The following is a 14,899-nucleotide window of genomic DNA, read 5'->3' as shown; positions in this document are numbered from 1 at the left end:
GTAAAAGCTTTATAAACACCAGAACACTATATTTAATAATTCCTTTTAGAAGAATTAATTTGTCATAAATTAAAAATAGGGGGGAAAAAGTGGAAAATAAAAAACCTGCAGTGAGATACATTTTCTCATCTTAACACAGAAGCTTTGGATGATCAGATTACCCCACCAGAGTGAAATGGGCATAACACAGACAGATTCTTATCTGATCACAATCTAGAAATAGAAACCGGGAGACACCACCAGGAGTCCTAATTAGCGTGAAGAAAGAGACCGCATGTAGAGCTATTTTAATTTCCCCAATATAAAATAAAGAATTTATGAAAGAAAAATTGGTTTAAAGAAAACATGTTGTTTAAATGTAGGGGAAAAAAATCTCTGAGAAATGAGCAAAGAGAACTAGCAAGCAGAACAACATTCTCTACTAATGGATTCAGAAAGAAATTCTAATAGGGGCACATTATAAAACCCTATGTGCCAGTGAAAAGGGAAGAGAGGAGAAAAACAGAAAAGGATTTGAGTAACTCTTCTACCTGGGTCTCAGAAATAGCATATAATCCTTAGCGAGGAGGAAAAAGTAAACTAATAGGAGAAATAAAAGGATCACTACATCTCAGTCAAGCAGCATTGTAGAGATCAAACATTATTGTTTGCAAATCTGTTTACTCATGAATGTTACAGCTGAAATATCTCAGAAGATTACTAGTTCTAGCCCAAGGCTTCAAACAAATATAGTATTTGTATTTTTATTACGTAGAAATACTTGAGGACCAGGGAGTTGCAAAAAATAATTATAGCAACAAAAATAGCTACTAAACATATAGCCGAATTAATAATAATAGCATTAAAACAATAATAACTAACACATATACCTTCATAAATACATATCTTTATTTAATGCCATTTGGCATGAGTTTTCAAAGAAAAGATATTACCAGATAATTGCTTTAGCCAGATTCTGCATCTAATTTTTGTCAAGATACTTTGGATCTCTGCTCTTTAGAAATTTTGTTAAGCCAGTTTGTAGGGGGTTAATAAGGCAGCTGCAGCTAACGACAGGTTGTCACTTGAATAATTTGTCCTAGTGTATTCTAGTTCATGTCATTCTAGTTATGTCACCCACAAAACCTCTAACAAACTAGGCACCCTGCATGGATGCTGGACAAGAGCCTATCTCTAAACTAAAAGTGATCAGCAGACTCAATTGTTTACTCCAGAAGTGTTTGTTGAAACACTCCATAAGTCCATGATCGTATGTTATGTAAACTCACAAGAACTTTGCAAATAAATGATACGCCCACTTCACAAATGAGGAAGTTTAAGCTCAGTGAAAGGCAAGAGACTTACTGTTGGTCACAAACCCAGTGAGTGGCCACTAGCTTGTGGGACATAAGAACCCTCGTTTTTTCTGCAAGCCCATGCAACCTTCCATCACCATTGCCAATCATCCTCTGGAATTCTTTCCTCTATTAGTTATCTGATGATACAATCTTATAGTAATGAAACTTTGAGCCTAACACCTTTGTCAACAGGAGTATAAAAAGAAGATATTACAGGACTGATTAAAAATCTATGGATTACTATAAACAATTTTAGATGCTTTAAAAATGAAGAGTAAGAAACTCAAAATGACCAAAATATAATTTTTAGATGAGTAATAGAGTGACTTAAATAACATAATGTTATCACATTGCAAATAATAATAATATACACATATATACATATATATAAACATATACATGTAAATATACATACACATACATATTCTCACACACACATATATATTTTGCTCATTCCTTAAAACCTTATATATGTTTCTTCAAGATAAGATTTTTGTTGTACACATTGGGGATGAGAAAAGAAAAAAAAACACCCATATATATATTGACTAGTATGATGCTAAAGAAAGAACCTAGATTTTAAATACCTTACTTTTCAAACTCTATACAAACTATTCAATTTCTAAAAAATGAGAAACCATCAGACAATCTCTTAACCTCTGGTAGTCTCCCTTTCCATATCCATAAAACTAAGATAATATTTAGATCTAGAAGATAATTGTGAAGCTTCTACATAGCACATAATAGGTGTTCAATAAAGAGTAGGTTTCCTTTTCCTTCTTCTTATTTTATCAGTTACCACATTGTTAAGAAGTGAACATTTTTTCTCTGCTTGTTTGGTGTAGGTCAGGAAAGGGGATCCATTCACGTTACCAGCTTAAGTCCTATCATGTTGTATTATCAGTAAAATTGACAAATAAGAAATTACCTTCTGAACTTTTGGACAAGGCCATCCAAAGTATTTTTTTTTTTTTAATTTATGATAGTCACACAGAGAGAGAGAGAGAGAGAGAGAGGCAGAGGCACAGGCAGAGGGAGAAGCAGGCTCCACGCACCGGGAGCCCGACATGGGATTCTATCCTGGGTCTCCAGGATCGCGCTATGGGCCAAAGGCAGGCGCTAAACCGCTGCGCCACCCAGGGATCCCCCATCCAAAGTATTAATTCTAAAAAGAGCAGATAGAAAACATTTGCAGGGAAGGCAGAAGGAAAGCTAAAAGAATGAGAGCCATTCTTTGCTAAAATTATGGCCAAGGCCTGAAATTAAAGGAGTCTGGCATAGCCTCTCTTTCCATGGCAAAACCAGCAGCACACAGATCAGTGGAAAATTTTTCTCAGAAAGTGGAGACACCTATACAATTTAGTCACAATTTTTGTTTGACTATTTGGTCTTATGTTTACTTACAAGCCTGAATTTTTTGTTCAAGAGGAAAAGAAAATGGAAAAGCACAATTATTTATGTATTAATTAGTTCAAAATTATGCTGAGACTGTTATGTGGTAGGTATCACAAATGATATTAAAGAGTTGGCACACACCATCTACTAATTTTCATGGAGAATCTGGGAATAATTAAAAAAGAAGAGAATCCCAAACTAAGGGAAACATTCACATATGGATGAACTTATTCTTTAATATTAGACACAACTTTTTATTTTTCTAAGAATTACATTTAAGGGATGCCTGGGTGGCTCAGCGGTTGAGCATCTGCCTTCAGCTCAAGGTGTGATCCCAGGTCCTGGGATCAAGTCCTGCATTGGGCTCCCTGAGAGGAAACTGCTTCTCCCTCTGCCAGTGTTTCTGCCTCTCTCTCTCTCTCTGTGTCTCTCATGAATAAGAAAATAAAATCTTAAAAAAAAAATTACACTTAAGCATATGTTCAGAATAAGGTTTATAGTTAATATATCATTCCCTAAATATTAATTCTTAAATCTCAATTTATAAACTCTACTCCACACATTCTCAGTTCATTTGCTTAGATTGTTAGAAAAATGATTTCTATTAAGGTGAATGGAAAAAGTGTGGCTTCAAGCTCCAAACAATGCTTTGATAAATTACTCCTAAGTATTACAAGTCTTTCCAACTGCTGATATTAATATTTACCAAAAGCTAAATTTAGAAAATGTCCACAGATGTAAACAATTTTATCAGAATTTCCTTTATCTTTTTTTGTCGATCATTTGAAGAGTGTTTTCAAGTAAGTTAAATTTTTTCATAGGTCAAAAATTGCTCTTTTTTACAACTTAGCAATTTTCCTGTCCAAACAGGAAAAATATGTATACATAAAAACAATAGCAAATACTAATTTTATATAATCTAAAGACAAAAATTAAAATATATCAGAAACACATTCTCAAAAATTTATTACACTTGAAAAACTTTTCCAGAAATTGCATGGAATTTCTACATCTGAAAATAAAGACAGAAATTGTTTCGTATTCTTATGAAGATACTAGAATGTATTTTCAAGGGAGGATTTAAGGAATCGGTGCCTTCCCTTCTTAAGACGGAGATGCCTTAAAATAGGGAATTCAAGGTGATAAGTTAACATCAAGTAAGTTCCCATCATGATCGTGAATGTAGAGAATGACAAACGTTTATTGTACAATTTTAAAAGTTAATGATACGTTACTAATCCACAGTGTTTGTTCTGCTCATATCCATTTCCTCTTCAGGGCTAACCAAGTAGAACTTTTCAAGCAGACAATGGATCCCATTGTATAATTTAGTAATAGTAATGGCAACAACATTTTTTTTTTTTGTATTTATATAGTCCATTGCCATTTACAAGCATTTTCTTTTGGTTGCAGTTTTTCAAAGAATCCTTTCAAGAACAACTCAAGTCACTGCATATGGCTGCAGTTAGGTCATGTTCAGACTCCGGGGCAAACAGTGATACCTAGAATTGCATAACCTGAAAGCTGCACTTTCAGGCCCAGCCTCACCTTCCTGCTTTGCCCAACACTTCTATGTACTTCGATGTCCTGCTTCCACTTCTGCACTTCAGTAGCCCTTACTAGTATATGATTATGAACGTTGGCTAAATTTATATCTGTCTTACCAACCACACTGTATGATTCTTGAGTCTGGGTGCCACATTTTTTTTTTAAGTATCCTATATATTTATTCTAGGAACATAGTAGACTTGAAAGTTTAGTAGAACAAATATAAATCCTTATTTTCAGGTGAGGAAATAAAGACTAACGGGGACAAAAGACCCATTTCCAATACCAATTAATTGTTAGTCCTTTAGCTCTTTGAGATGTATAGCTGGCTGCTTTTCAACATGGAATTAGGGGCTCAGGCTCAGTTGGTTAAGCATCTGCCTTTGGCTCAGGTGATGATCCTGAAGTCCCAGGATCGAGCCCCAGGATCAAGTTCTGCTTCAGGCTCTCTGCTCAATGGGGGGTCTGCTTCTCTCTCTTCCTCTGCTCCCCCTACTCCAGTTCCTGTACTCTCTGTCTTGCTCACACTCTCTCTCAAATAAATAAATAAAATCCCTAAAAAATATATGGAATTAATTTCATGTGGAAACTGGATTCTTAGGATCCAATGAACTCAAATAATGTGACAAAAGAAAACAAATGCATGAATTTTATCAAATATTTATGCTATTTACGGGTATCCAACAATTTTGCAAACTTCAACTTTACACTTACCTTAGGTCATCAACTTTGGTCATTTGTTTGCTGTGGCATGTTGTAAGCTCTAAGATCAAATTCTCTGGGGTCACAACTTGGTTTTGACATTAACTGTTGGATCTTGGACAAACTACTTAACTTCTATGTGTCCCAATTTTCTCATATATAAAATATGAAAACTAATATTATCTTCTTCCTCAGATTGTTGTGAGGATTCCTTGAATTAATACATGAAATATTATACAAAATAGTATACTTGGCAAACAGAAAACTTTCAATAAATCCTAGCTATTATACTTACCATTTTTAATTTATTTTTCTCAGTTTCAATACTTCAGATGACCTTGGATTTGAACTACATCTGACTTTTCCAATTAGCTGTTGCTAAATATTCTCAGAAAGGTAGCCAACTATATCTAATGCTGACCCTAGAGAAATTCAGTATACTTGTGCCCAGTGGCAGGATTTTCTATTCTGAACATTTTTCTTTTTGAAAACTTGCAGTACGGGCTAATTTCAATCAGAGTTTTAGGAAGTTGTGTTTCCATTATTAAAGTAGAGGTGAAGGTGGAGAACTTTCATATCATTATAGGTGAATTGTTTGTATCCATGTTTCAAACTTACATCAGTAAAATCCCATTTAGTTTTAATTTGAACTATGTCACTTTAAAAGCTCATATGGATGCTTTAAGATTGTACTCAACTTTCTCTTTGCCTTGAAATTATTTTCTCAACTGGAAAGGTAATAAATAAATTCACCTGAGTCCACATAACATCTGTAATTTGAAATGGAAAAATAAAAGTCTGTATCTCCAAAGTTGTTACTAATAGCTCACTTGATAGCCATATTTTTATTTTCTTGTATCTTTTACTTCAATTTAGTCAAGATCATCTCATTTTGAAAGATATCAATTTATGTAAGTCCTTTTTTTTTTTTTGCCTTTATTAGTTTGAGACAACATGCAACATTATTTAAGTCAATTTTGTCTTTAAATTGAGTGTATATTAAGTAGATCAAGGTTACCAAAAGATTCTTGGACTACACATTATGTTTTTACCGTAGGTTTGCATTATATTTTGGAAGACATTAGGAGAGGCCTTAATCAATTTAAATATCCTAAATAGGGCAGCCTGGGTGACTCGGTGGTTTAGCACCACCTTCAGCCCAGGGTGTGATCCTGGATACCTGGGATGGAGTCCCACATCGGGCTCCCTGCATGGAGCCTGCTTCTCTCACTGCCTGTGTCTCTGCCTCTCTCTTTCTCTCTGTGTCTCTCATGAATAAATAAATAAAATCTTAAAAAAAAATCCTAAATGAAAGGTTAAAATAAAGTCATTCATCTAGATATATGATCTATATTACATGAACCAACTGGATTGTCTAAAATACCTGGTCGACTATTGGACTTTATCACTTGTTTAGCTATTTGACTTTACATGAGCCTATTCTTAAAGGGTGTTGATCACTTGAGGATATAAAAGAAATTTATTTTCGACAGAGTAAATAAAAATACAAGTTAGACATTCCATCCAATGGAATTTGTTGTAATCATAAGACAATGAGTTAAGTGTACAAGATCCTTTAATGATGAAGGGAACAGAATGTCATTGTCTTTTTTAGTATAATGAATATTTATTCGGAACTGTCAGGAATGCTTACTACCCACTATGTCATGTTCATTAAACATGTTCTACAGCAGTCTGTCAGGGAAAGAATCAAAAGATCGGCTAGAGAAAAATATGCTTCACAAGCAACAGAGATCATCATTAATTCAAAAACAGAATACTCCATTCAAAACAATATTTTTTTTCCTGCTTCTTACCCAGCCCCCAACCTTCAAAATTCGGTAAGATGGTATCAAATATAAAATGTACAGTGGATACAATCCCAAATCTTCCCTTGATACATATTAGAAAATTGTAACAGGATGGCTACAGTCCTGATAGTTGAAGGCTTTAGTACACAAGATACACAAAAAGAAAAAATATATATATTTTATACAGTAGTGATGGCTAAAAATAACTAATAATGAGGGCATTGCCTCAATCCAGTTCTCCAAATTATATCATCATCATCATCATCATAAAATATTGACAGGAATGGAAGAAGAAGGGGAAAAAAAGGAGGAAGAAGAGGAAAAAGGCAAGGAAAAAAGAAAGTATGTACTATTAAAATCTCTACAGCAGAATATAGACTGAGTTTCCATCATCTTATGACTCAATCTGTTGAAGAATAAATAATATGAAATAACCTATTTGAAAATTGAAATAAAAAGGAGAAAGCCACTCATAAATAAGTTTACATTTTCTTTTTCTTAAGTTTTTTTTTTTTAAGTTTACATTTTCAAAGCAATTCTGTTAATCTTTAATTTTTATATCCTGAGCATGGTATATTTATAATTTACTACTTTAACCAGTTAAGTTCTATGCATACTGAAAAAGTCATTTCCTTTGCTTTCAAATTTATCTTTAATTTCTTTTTTTTTAAGATTTTATTTATTTATTTGTGTGTGTGAGAGAGAGAGCATAAGTGGGAGAAACAGACTCCTCAGTGAGCAGGGAATCCATCTCTGGTTCCATCACAGGACCCCGAGATCATGACCTGAGCCAAAGGCAAACATTTAACAGACTGAGCCATTCAGGTTCCCCAAAATTTATCTTTAACTTCTAAAAGAAAAATAAAAAAAGGTCTGTGAGATGTTCAAAAGCTACCAACTTAGGATGTTTTTAAAGTCAGAATGGGAGTCTTAGGAAGAGGTATGAAATAATTCCTATAGACCAAAGTAAACCATTCTTAGGGCTTTTTGGGAGTCAGAGAGTTGCATTTGTGAAAAGCTATTTAATAGCAGTAAAAAAGTATTAGTAACACTTCCTCTTCTTCTTTCCCCAGGGCTCATCCACATTTGTTGATTTTTTTTTTTTTTCTGCCAAGAATGGCTAGAATGAAGAAAATTAGAAGATGTAAGTGTTTAGGCCACTCACCAGTCATGAGGATGTGGACATTTTTTACAGAAGTTCACTTTTCTTGATCTGAAAGTGGAGACAATCATATTTTTCCTACTCACAAAAGCTAACTTCCAGGATGTTACGTTGATATAATACATGCAAATATACAAAAAATAATCTATAATTTGTATCAAAAATATGCAAGAAAAATATACTTCATAAATAAGGAAGGTCATTATCAATTCAAAACAGAATATTCCACTGGAAATAATAGTTTTTTTTTTTCTCTCTTCCTCAACCACTCCTCTGATTATTTTTTCTTACTTTCCCTGGCATCACTCTACTCTCCCCAAACAAAAAAGAAAAAAGGAAGAAAGAAAAAAATAAGAAAGAAAAACAAAAAGAAAGAAGAAAGAACAAAAGAAAGAAAGAAAAGAAAAAAATGCTTTCCATATATGTTTTTGTTTTGTTTTTAGATTTTATTTATTTAGTTGAGAAAGAGAGAGAGAGAGCACATGAGTAGGGGAAGGGGCAGAGAGAGAAACAGAGTCCCCACTGAGCAGGGAGCCAGACTCTGGCTTGATCCCAGGTTCCTGAGATCATGGCCTGAGCCAAAAGAAGCCATTAAATGACTGAGTCACACAGGTGCTCCTGCTTCATTTGTCTGAATAAATTTGTGATGTAACTGCTTGTTAAGATGATAATAAAAATGATGGGAGAAAAATATTTAGGAAACTGGTCTGAAAATTATAAACAGCTACCATATTTGAGCAGAAAGAAATAAAAATTCCTTCCATACAGAATTACTAACATGTAAGTTTTAATATTAAAAATAACAAGTATAAAACAAAACAAAGCAGAAGCCTCGAAAGGTAGTATATTTGTAATATCCTGCTCTAGAATAGTATTACTTAGCATTTCTGTATTGATATAGAATAATTATGATTACTGGATACAATGCTACATCAAAAATCCAAGAATAATTTCATAAAATACCAAAAGAATTGTTGAATATTCTAATGTCTATATTTGAGATCATTTCATTATAGTATAATTCTATAAACACAGGCAATCTATTTTTGGCATATAGAAATCTACATCGATTATTCCCTTAATTGGTAACTGATTTTCTAGCCCTGCCAGGTGACAGTATCCTGAACTTGATTATCTGATTTGGAAATAAGAGTTATCCAAATATCAAGTGGCCATGTAGCTAATATTGGTTAATTATTGAAAGAAAAAAAAACTCATGTAATTCCAGGAAAAGTCATCTTTATTTCTGCACCTCAGTTTGTCTAAAATTAGTCTTATTTTTCAGTTTTATCAATGTTCTTATTTCTTTCACTGTCTTTACCATTTTTTAGTTGTACATTTAAGAATTCTTGACATCACCTTGACTTTCTTTTCCTCTTCAGTTCCTGTCATTTTTCCTCTCACATATCTTTCAGATTTGCTTGCTCCACCTGTTCTCATGCCACCAGCTAATCTAGGTCCTTATCACTTCATAGCTGGATTACTATGATAGCCTCATAACTGATATGTCTGGTAAGTTTCTCTCTCCTCCAATCCATCTTGCATACTTGGACAGACTAATTTTGTAAGGGACCAGTTTCATCATTTTACTTCCTTGGTCAAAAATTGAAAAGGGCTCCTCCTGTCTACCACATTGAGTCCAAATTCTTCTGCCTGCCTTTCTGTTTGTTTTATTATCTGACTCTTTCTTCCCCTTGCAAACTTATTTCATGTTATTATGCGAGAAAATCTGTCAAAAGTGTCTCCTCTTTGCCTTTTCCAAATCCAGTGATTAGTCTGTAAACTTGCCATGTGCCCCTACTCCCAAATCACATTCAGTAAAGAGGTTTTCTTGGCCTCTTTCATATCCAAATGCTAGTCATTTTTAAAGTCCAATCATTTCACACACTTCCTAGAATCCATTAGTTTATATTGATTTCTTATTCCTTTATTTGAAGTATTTATTGTCAGTTTCAATGCAGTCAGTATTTCACACATTAATAATTAATTTTTATTTCTGAAACTTTTTCCTTGGCCAAACACTATGCTTAATATTTTACAGACATAAACACATTCAATTTCACAGGTCTAGGAAGGAGAGACCCATAATGCCTAGTTTTGTGATTAGAGCCTGAAGGTTTCAGAAACAAGTGACCATGAAGATCCAATATTCTCATTATAAGAAATTTTTTTTGTGCCTACTTTAGGATTGACATATTTAGTAAATAAAAGTACAGTAGGAAACACATAAGTAGACTTTTATTTCTATTAAAAAATCAAATCAAATATTTTTTGTATAAGTATGTTCCATGCAGTATTTGAGATTTATTCATACAAAAATATTATTCATTCATTGTTTATCTGAAATTTAAATTTAACTGGCTTCTTGTATTTAATTTGACAATTCTAGTGTAAATCTGATGTGGAATTCAAGGATTTCATACTGAACAGTATCTTTTTCATACAATATTAAGAATATGGACAATATTAAGGCTTCTTTTCCCTCAGGCTTAGTTTAAACTCTTAGTAAAAGTAGAATGAGAAATTTGTACTCTGAAATTCCTCTAGATTGCTTAAAACATATGAATATTGGGCATAAATATAAAAATAAAAATATGTGATATTCAAAACAAGATCAAATTTTCTGGGACCAAAAATAAATAGAATTAAAATGCAAAGCAGTGAGTGAGGCTTAAGCCACATGTCCCTTAGACTGTTGATCAAGAAGCAGGATGAGAGAGCCAGATGACCAGCTCATGAAACACAGGGGAGGATAGATTCTAAACACAAGGTAGAGTCAGGAATTATGTTCTCTATTTGAAACTAGGGTTTAAGGTAGTCTTTTTCCACTCATGAAAAGAGGTTGAAAAAAAAGCCATTACAAAGTACATTTCAGATTATAGCCTATGTGATATTGATGCTTAGGGAGGTAGGTACATTAATATCTACTATTTCTAGTTTTACAGACATTTAGTCAGATACAAGTTATATGCTTGCCCATCCATTGCCCAGTTTCTAAATCAAAGAGAAAATGAAAATCAGGTTGTTTGTTTTAAATAAAAGAGAAGCATTATTTGAACTTCAAAAGTCAAATTGTAATAGATGATGGCTTTAAGTATGTCCAAATGATCCTTTTGAGCCCTTTACAATTATAATACAGATATATTAACCTATTTATTCTGTGTATTTGTTCTTGTCCACACATCACCTACTCTAAATGTGCCCACCTATGTGTTCCTGAGCGTGAAGATTTCTATACAGAGGCTGGGTTTGATTAGTTGGTGCCGTGGCTCCTTTGTATTACATAAACAATGCAACTTATGGTACCTTATCTATTGTTCCTACTGACTCTTCAAAAGCAATATTTTTTTCCTACTTTATCATTTGTCTACTTACATTGTTTATGTTTTGAAATAATCTATGTATTCACATCTGACAGTTTTACTTTTTGAGTTCTGTCTTTGTTGTTAGGCTTAGAAAAACATCCCCCTCTTCCTAATATTATAAAAATATCTCCTCATATTTCTTCTAGTAGTTTCTTTTTGATATGAAAATTTGATTTAAAAGGGATTTAGTTTTTGGGATGCCTGGGGGGTTCAGAGGTTGAGCACCTGCATTCGACTCAGGGCGTGATCCCCGGGTCTGGGTTTCGAGTCCCACATCTGGCTCCCTGCGAGAAGCCTGCTTCTCCCTCTCCTTATGTCTCTGCCACCTCTCTCTCTTTCTTTCTCTCTCTCTCTCTCTCTCTCTCTCGTCTCTCATGAGTCATATAAAATAAAATATAAAATAAAATGAATTTACTTTTTTTAAGTAAATGCCCATAGCATTGTGATCCAGTTGTTTTAACCTCATTCATTCTACTGTCCATCTTTTCCCACTTATTTGAAAATTCATCTTTATCATACATCAAATTCTAATGGATATTTTAGTACTTTTCTGAGGTCAACCTATTTCAATGATTTTTTAAAAATTCATTTGCCACAATATTTTGATTGTGATTTTTTTTATTTGTCCAATCATTGATTTATTGTAACTAAAATTTTAAGCTTAAAGTTCTTTGGATTGTTTGCTTGTTTGTTTTGTTTTTAGTATACAGTTCTATGATATTTAGACACGCATAGTTCTGGTAATCACATGACAGACTGGATACAGAGGAATCCCAGCATCTCAAAATATCTTTTCATGTTGTCCTTTGTGTATGTTTAAATTGTATTTCCCTAATGACTAATGGTGTTGAACATCTTTTCCTGTGCTCACTTGCCGTCATTATATCTTCCTCAGCATTCTGCTCAAATATTTTATTTATTTTTATTGTTTTTGCTCAAATATTTTAGTCATTTAACATATATTGATTGTTTTTCTGTTGAGTTTTGAAAGTTTTTTTTTAATATTCAAGATATAAGTTCTTTGTCTAATATATGATTTGAAAATATTTTCTCCCAGTCTGTGTCTTATCATTTTATGCTCTTAACAATGTCCTTTGTAGCTTCCTTTCAGCTGGAACCGCCATCTTCCAGTAATTCGCCAAAATGACCAACACAAAGGGAAAGAGGAGAGGTACCCGCTATATGTTCTCTAGGCCTTTTAGAAATCTATAAGAAAGGTGATATTGTGGACATCAAGGGAATGGGCACTGTTCAAAAAGGAATGCCCCACAAATGTTACCATGGCAAAACTGGAAGAGTCTACAATGTTACTCAGCATGCTGTTGGCATTGTTGTAAACAAACAAGTTAAGGGCAAGATTCTTGCCAAGAGAATTGATGTCCGCATTGAGCATATGAAACACTCAAAGAGCGGAGATAGCTTCCTGAAGGGTGTGAAGGAAAATGATCAGAAAAAGAAGGAAGCCAAAGAGAAAGGTACTTGGGTCCAACTGAAGTGCCAGCCTGCCCCACCCAGAGAAGCACACTTTGTGAGAACCAATGGAAAGGAGCTTGAACTGCTGGAAACCATTCCCTATGAATTCATGGCATGATAAATAACTGTAAAGAAAATAAAAGACCTCAGAATTAAAATAAAAAAAAAAAACAATGTCCTTTGTAGAGCAAAGATTTTTAATGAAATGCAGTTTATCCAGTTTTTTAATTTATTAATTGAATTTTTGCTCATACCTAAGACCACTTTGCTTGACTAAAAAGGCCACAAAGATTTTCTTCTATGGCTTTTTTCCCCCTAAAAATTTATATATTTACATTTTACATGTATGCTTTATATTTACTTATGATCCACTTTGAGTTTAAATTTTGTATAGAGTGAGAGATGTAGATTGAAGTTGATTTTTTCCATATGGACCTTTTTGTTCCAGGATTTTTTTTTTTTTAAGATTTTATTTATTAAGTAATCTCTACACCTACATGGGGCTTAAACTTACAACTCCGTGATCAAAAGTCACATGCTCTACTGACTGAGCCAGCCAGGCATCTCAGGATCATTTTTAAATGACCTTGTCTTTGTAGTCTGATTGCATGTCTTCCCTTGTCTTTTACTCATAAAAATTTATAGCCTATTCTTTACTGTTAATTATTCCAAATATGATTTTGAATTACTTGTTCAGTCTCATCCTACTCCTCGAAAATCTATTTAGAATTGTGATTAGAATTACATAAAATTACATTGATTAACTGAGGGAATTTATATTCTTAAAATAGAAATTTTGATACAGGTTAGTAAAATTTGATAGTTTTCTTCATGTAGATTTCTAAAATGTACTTAGTAATTTTATATATGTTGCTATTGTAATCTGCTATATTTTCCAAGTTATTATTTCTATTGTGTAGGAATGTAGATTTTGTAGGTTTATTTTTAATCTATTTTTCAGAACTTGTTATTTCTGAAAAGTTTTCCATTTATTCTCTAGGATCTCCCTAATATCCATTGTTTTATATATACATAAAAATTATTTGTCTCTTCTTTTCCCATGTCTGTATTTATCATTTCCTTTTATTCTGATTGCAATGATTAGAACTTCCAGTATTCTAAGAGCAAGCATCCTTAACCAGTTGTGATTTTAAGTGGGGATGCCAAATTTCATTGTAACATTTATTGCACTGTTGAGTCCAGACAGATAACCTTTAGGAATCATCTTCTATCCATGATTTAATAGGTATGCAGGGTTTTTATTTTTAATCAGGAATTGAGATTGTATATTATACCACTTTATGTTTTTTATAAAATAAAAGTATATTTTATACTTTATATGAGCCTTGTATAGAGTGCTACTTTCAGTACCACTCTACAGTTATATTTTGTGTTATAGATATTTGATAGTTCTCATGGAACATAGCTAAGGTTTGAAGCAGTCTTTCCAGGGAAAATGCTTTAAGTTCCAAACAACTAATTGATATATTAATTAAAGAAAGCCTCTACTTTTAAAACAGAAATACTTCAAAGAATTTTTACACCTGTTTTATATCTCATCATGTATTTGTTATTATTTGTCATATTTCTTTGATGTTCTGATAAAGGTAATGCTGGAATTGATACTTATGTCATATATGCAGGCCGGCTTATGTAATCACTAGCAGCGCTAAGTTTTTCTGGTATCTTTTCTTTTATCCCCTCCCTTCCCCCAAGAAATCTAATTCATAGATATCCTGGACTCCATCCTCCTTGGCTAATATATTCCAATATTTGAGGCCATTCTTCAGTCACTGAATCAGATATCTGACCTTTCTGTTATTGCTCATTTCTTTCTTCCAATATCTCCCTTACTCTCCCCTAATATTACTTACTGTTCAGGTATAATGGTTTAATTACTAAACTCTACTGCCTCTCCTTCATCTGGTTCTTTTCTTTTTTTTTCCTAGCATTTTCCAAGTATAGTAAACAAGCTTAAAGATCAAAGACGAATACAATGTTAACTGAATCTGAACAAACTGTCTTAAAAAGCTACTCTGTAGGATTTCTACCCATCAGACTACTTACCAACAGGTGTTCAAAACTACCCTGAATTTGAGTGGACAT

The 14,899-nt window shown here is 33.2% G+C and overlaps 1 pseudogene; it reads left to right on the top strand.

The window, feature by feature from the left end:
* The first annotated feature begins 12,454 nt into the window (after nucleotides 1-12,454).
* Nucleotides 12,455-12,933, top strand: LOC125753966 (60S ribosomal protein L21-like; annotated as a pseudogene).
* The last annotated feature ends 1,966 nt before the right edge of the window (nucleotides 12,934-14,899 follow it).

This window comes from Canis lupus, chromosome 29 (assembly GCF_003254725.2).
Source record: "Canis lupus dingo isolate Sandy chromosome 29, ASM325472v2, whole genome shotgun sequence".
NCBI classification, from domain to species: Eukaryota; Metazoa; Chordata; class Mammalia; order Carnivora; family Canidae; genus Canis; species Canis lupus.
The sequence above is the reverse complement of the archived record's forward strand: the minus strand, read 5'-3'. Positions and strand labels throughout refer to the sequence as shown.